The 6,033-nt window shown below is 42.7% G+C and overlaps 1 long non-coding RNA gene across 2 annotated transcripts; it reads right to left on the reverse strand.

The window, feature by feature from the left end:
- Positions 1 to 1,404: 1,404 nt before the first annotated feature.
- On the reverse strand, positions 1,405 to 3,875 carry LOC118168894. 2 transcript variants are annotated; one of them, XR_004751844.1, is made up of 2 exons: positions 2,491 to 3,875; positions 1,405 to 1,924 (listed from the first exon to the last, which is right to left on the reverse strand). It is a non-coding gene; the product is annotated as an uncharacterized LOC118168894 (long non-coding RNA). The 2 variants fall into 2 exon arrangements; XR_004751843.1 differs by having other exon boundaries at positions 1,405 to 1,959.
- Positions 3,876 to 6,033: the final 2,158 nt, after the last annotated feature.

The following is a 6,033-nucleotide window of genomic DNA, read 5'->3' on the forward strand; positions in this document are numbered from 1 at the left end:
TTCTTTCTTTCTTTCTTTCTTTCTTTCTTTATTTATTTATTTATTTTATTTTATTTTATTTTATTTTATTTTATTTTATTTTATTTTATTTTATTTTATTTTATTCCCAACAGATTTTAAAGTGTTAGGCAAAGATCAGATGCTTCTCTGGTAGTCAGATGCTCCTTCACAGAGAGCACGTGGTTGCGCTGGCTGTATGTTCATTATGTAAATGACTTCCAGTTTTTCTGGTGGGTTAACGTAAGGTAAGTGTCTTTAATATCATCAATGAGGAGTGGCATCTGATGGATTTGGTCCTGGCAAGTCACAAATTAAAGGCCAGTCATCTTCAGTTTGGAGTGTGTAAAACGTTATTTTTGAGCATTTGGAAAATAACAGGAAGAGGAATTGCAGCTACCATGTATCCATCGGGATGAAATTGTATCAGCTAAAAATAAACAAAATGCTTTCCATGAATGGCTTAGAAGATTCATAAATAAGCAAAAAGAAATACCAGATATCAGGACTTCAGTAAATTTTTTGTGTCACGATGCATTCTCTTAAGCAACCTAGCTGAAATTCCTACAGGTTCAGTACAACGTGGCTTCATTCCTTGTCAACACAGATAGGTGGCTACAGGGGTCTACCCTACCTATGGGTTTGTTTAATGTTTTCACTAAAAGTATGGATGATGGAATAGAAAATGCATGTATGAAAATTGCTGATAGTGCAAAACCGCAAAGACTGTGAGTATCGTGGAGGATGGTTTGAATTCACTATACTCTCAACACTTGGAGCAATGCTTTGTAGAATGAAACTCAGTAGGGATCAGTTTAAACTCAGACACTCAGGAATGAATGATCAGTGGCACTTCTAGGGGATGAGAAGGAGATGCGTAGGCAGTTGTTTTTTCCCAAAGAATCCAGAAAATAAAATGGATCACTGCAAGCATCCATCATTCCTCATCCCCTGCCACTGCTTTTGGTGCCAGAAATAGCACACGCATTGATCCCAGTGGCTGGAACGGGTCTTTACACTGAGGTGGATCCATAGGCTGCTGATGTTTGGAGGGGAGACCAGAAAGAGAAATCCAGAGTGTTTCAAGCTCTGTATGGTTTGCTTCACAGAGTCAGTAGGTTAAAAATATTTTGCAAAGGGGACCTAGGAAAAGCAGATACATTCCCCCCCAAAACAAACAAACAAACAAACAAACAAAACTTTACAACATTTAGGAAGCTGATGCAATGCACAGAAATGCCAAAAAAATACAGATAATCCCACAGTCAGACGCAGGTGTGATCAGGAAGGGGAAGGCAGGAGGGGCTGCACATTTGGGTGGCAGCCCCCAGCACCCACAACCTCCAGCAGATGCAGCTGACTACAAAAGATGACAAAGGATATCTAACAGCTAAGGGATTTTTTCTTTTTTAGAGAGGTTACATATTACATACCATAGAGAGTGATTGTTATCAGACCACACTGAAACATAACAGAAAGGTTGGTCCATGGTTTTAGCAGAGGCCAAGCTAGCTGCAGTCACATTAAACACAAATACAACCTAAATACTATTTCACTACATGAATTTTACTCACAAGGTTCTCAGGTGATTGAATTGCAAAAGGTGGATGAGAATTTGGATTGCCCAAACACTGCTGCAGACTCTCCCATGCTCACTGGCATCTATCCCAAATTCATTGAAACCAGCTGTAGAAGTGGAGGTTGTTGCTGCGGGAGGAAGAGCTGAACTCCCAGATCAGAAGAGCAGAAGCTGAGCTGAGAGGGGGATGGATGAAATACCGGACTGATCATCTGCACGTGACTGTGCTTTATCAGTCAGGAAACCAGCTGCCTCCTTGGCTGTGGCACTGCAGCAAAGGGTAACTGGAAGCATGTGATGTGACGTGATAGGGACAGTTCTGGTTAAAAGAAGAGCTTCTCCTGTTATCTTTCAGAAAAACTGTTGATCATCTTGCTCCTCTCCTAAAAACAAAAAAATAGGCTCTGAGTCAAAACAATTTGAAAATATATTTCAGTAAATCCACCTTTAATTCTGAGCTCTGTGTTCCAGCTAATCACAGCTGCTTTCCTTGGAGCCATTAGTCTGCTTGCAGGGAAGGCAAGGAGAGCAGGCCAGCACAAATGTGAATTATTTATGTTCCTGCTGAAAGCACGAGTCTTGTCACTAGAGCCTTGCTTGATTGAATAGATCTGTAGAGACAGTTTCTGTAGCAACCCAGAACCTCACCCAGCAAAATGTCACCCAGGCAGTCACAGGTAGTGCAGAACAGTAATAAATACATGCCCGGGTAGCTGCAGATGACACAGATGTGCCAAAGTAAAATGTATCTGAGTTTTGAGTCCTTCATTCTCCGAAGACCCAAGAAGATGCCATTTCAGACTAACATGGGTACTGGTAACAACCCAGCTGTGACAACACAGGGTTTCGTAAGGTTACACAAGCCTTTGTAAGAACTCAGAAAGTCTTTAGCATCTGCTCAAGCAGTTGCTTACCCTGCAAGCTGCTGTGGTCAGGCTCTTACAGGTAGCCCAGCTAGCTGGAGTTGGCAGAAAGAAAGATGTGGTTATCCACCACAATGCCAGGTGTTACGTATGCATACCAGGCACTGGGTTTGATAATATTGTCCAAAATGTTTCAGAGGTTGGGTTTTTATGCCTCTTCATTTAGTGTAGATCAACAAAGGCAGGGATATGCGGATTCAACAGTTTTTCCCCTATTGTTAGCCTTTGATCTTGTCTTGTTGCTGTTTGCAACCTGCCTGCCCTCCTGTGAAAACAAACCCATCACAATTAAAAGGTTACAAATTACAAGCTGTCAGGACTAGCTTGCAAAGCTTGGCTACAGGTTAGAATAGACATACAGGTCTAGACATACTAAACATATTTTTCAGTCAGTATTTGAATTTTTCCTAATTATCAACATACCAGTTTGTCTGATAGTGAATATATTCATGTTGTCTTCATTTTTGAGGCTGTGAAATACAAACCACTGTAGAAAAATTCCAATACGCAGAATTTAATGTGTACTGAAACGTTAGCAGACGGTTCCTTCACCATGCATCTCCAATCAAGTCCTGTCCACCACCAGACACTATAAGAGCAAGCCAAAAATTTGTTGTGCTTTCCAGTCTGCATTTCCAGCGTTTTCTACAGTTTGACCTTACAAACAAAACTAGACTCTGCATACAGTGTAACCAGAGCACTTAGCTCTGAAGAGGAGATAATCCAGTTATAAAAAGCTTATGGTTAGTTGGTCAGAGGTCACCAAGGTACAACTCTAAACGTGAATAAAAGTGTGAGAAGCTGCATGAGTCCTGGGTGACCTGGACAAGGAGTGATCTGACTGGCAGGGGCTGGAGGCACGGTTTATATTTAAAGGTTTTGCTGACTTGGCAACACCAGGATTATAACAACATTCAACAATCAACACTGGCAAAAACCTGTAGATGTAGTTTCAAGAAAAACATCCATTGCTGTTTTGATATAAGCAATAAATAGTAATATATTGTAGTGATCTAAATTTGATCCTGTCTAGGAGGCTTTACGAGCTCTTCCACTGTAGCTGTGCTGGCAAACTTTCCAGTCGAGACTGCTGTGTGAATGAAGTACTGAAGAGCATAACGCTCATGACAGCAGAGCCGCTTCTGAGGCTTGAGGAGAGAGTAAAGCTTTTCACGCTTCGGGAGGAACCACAAAGAAACACTGCTTCCTTAAGTGAATCTCAGCTGGAGAACAAAGGACTTCAGCTGTGTATGTACGGTGAGGTAATTTACATCTAATTAAAACGGTCTTTAAAAAATCTACACTTTTTTTTTTTCTTTTGTATATCTGTGTTTTTATTTCCTAAACATGTGAAAAACGTTGCTTTTTTTTTTTTTTTTTTTTTTTTTTTTTTTTTTTTAAAAAAAAAAAAGCAGCAAAAATATTTCTAGGTGCCTAGAGTTTTTTTTTTTTTTTAAATTATTATTACTTTTCTATACTTGCCTAGCTCTAAAACAGTTCAAAGGAATTTTATTAAACTTCCCAGGAAAATTCAGCTCAAACATAGCCACAAGAAGAAGCATTTTCAAGCACAACTATAGATGTTTGGGAATGTAATAAAATGTACAGAAAGATTTTAACCAACATCTATGCCAACTGCGATAGGAAGAGGTGGAACGTATTTGTCCCAGAAGCATTTTTAAATGATTTCAGCCAAGCTATGCTGTGGTGGGATATGCTTTTAGAAGGTGGTTTCAAAAATGCAGGTAATGAAGCATGCTTTTGCAGGCAAGGATAAATCCACACTCTGGCCTTACTGTTGGCATGGCAATTTATGTAGCGATAAACAACTTTTCATTAGGCAGCCCAACGATGAACTCAACGTGGGTTTCTGTGCCACTCCTAATGAGCTGTTCGACGAGTCTCTTGCAGGATGGAGTGTTCCCACAACTCATTAGCATGGGGGCCTCACGGGCTAACAGCTGGTAGACCTTGCAGAGGTACTACTGGCTGCGTACTACGACCAGTAAAGGCAAACTAATAACACGCTGAAATACTGGATGCGCTCGGGCACGCAGGGTGTGTGTGGATTCAGGGATCCCAGGGGTGTGCTCCGGAGGGCTGATAACTGCTTCACCTCACACCAGCCTCCGTTGGTTGCTGACTTATAAACAGCAAATCTGCTTTTGAGGGTGACCTTGGTCTACATGACATCCTCATCAAAGCAGTCTTGCTTGTTTTATCGGTTTTACTCTAGTAATTAGTATGAGGGAGCATTCTAACTTACAAATATAGTACTTTTGGAAGGAGCTTGATTTCCCCACCCCCACATTTTTTCCCCTAGGAGCTGAACACTATATACTGTTTTTGCCAAATAAACTGCCTTTACGTTATGGCTTAACTCCTAGTGCATGATTAATATTTGTCACAGGCAGCGTGTCTTCAAATAGCTGGCTAACATTTACACCGAGAAAAAGCCTTGAAGTCCCAGCTTCAGTTGGACGGAAACAGAAACTTGAGTTTCATTTTCTGATCTTATGACGGCACACAGCAAAGGAGAAGTGGTGTGTGCAACGCACAGCATTTCGAGGTGTACTGGAACAAATATGAACGTCCAATTATGACGCCAAAGTGTTTCCTGCCCCCTCTTCCCCATTTTGAAGGTCTCATTTTTCAGAAAAGGGTGTAAATGCTGAAGTAGAAACTAAAATACGTATTTTTATGAGATAAAAGGGCAAACAGCTGTTTTTACCACAGATTTGCAAGGTCTCAGTTTTTGCTCTCTCTCTGCTGCACATGCAGATATCCTTTAAAAACAATTTTGTGATGGGAGCGTTTTGCAAGTGTACTTTAATTTGCAAGTGTATTTTAACAAAGCATTTTCCCATGGCCTCCTTTACCCTGCTGACGGCTCCTCACGGTTAGTAACGGGAAGAGGGGAAAAGGAAGAACTGGACCTTAAACGTGTTAAGAACTGAGCACTGTCATCTTTGGGCAAATATCATGACAAAAGAGCAGGTTTTATTACCACCAAACCTTGGGGTTTGGACACCCCAAACACTGCTCATTGACCCTTTGAGTGGGACAACTGAACTGAGAAGTGTCTAATTTCTAACCTAAACCCTGTCTGGCTTTGAGGTGTGATTGGCACAAGGACCCAAACCCCTGGTTTTTAGGGGTGACTGGGACAACGACCTAAACCCATGTTTTTTAGGGGTAAAAAGGCACACGGCAGGCAGACTGGGGGGCAGAGCAGGGGACACTGCCTCCCTCACGATGAGGGAATTCTGTGGCTGCACAAATCCTCCGGGCTCCATCGGCACGAGGTCCCCGTTAGGGTACCCGTCGGGTGCGGAGCGGGGCCCTGAAGGGCCACCAGGCCGCGGCCTCTCCCTCAGGCCTAGGCCGCAGGGGCGGCGGCGGCGGCGGGTAGGCCGCGTTGCTATGGCAACCGGGAGCGCGGCGCGGGTGAGGCCTTGCCGGAGGCGCAAACCAGCACCGAGGGTCGGGAGGAAAAGGCGAGACTGAGCGCGGGGGCCCAATCGGAGCTCGGGG

The sequence above is a fragment of the Oxyura jamaicensis genome, chromosome 1, assembly GCF_011077185.1.
Source record: "Oxyura jamaicensis isolate SHBP4307 breed ruddy duck chromosome 1, BPBGC_Ojam_1.0, whole genome shotgun sequence".
NCBI classification, from domain to species: Eukaryota; Metazoa; Chordata; class Aves; order Anseriformes; family Anatidae; genus Oxyura; species Oxyura jamaicensis.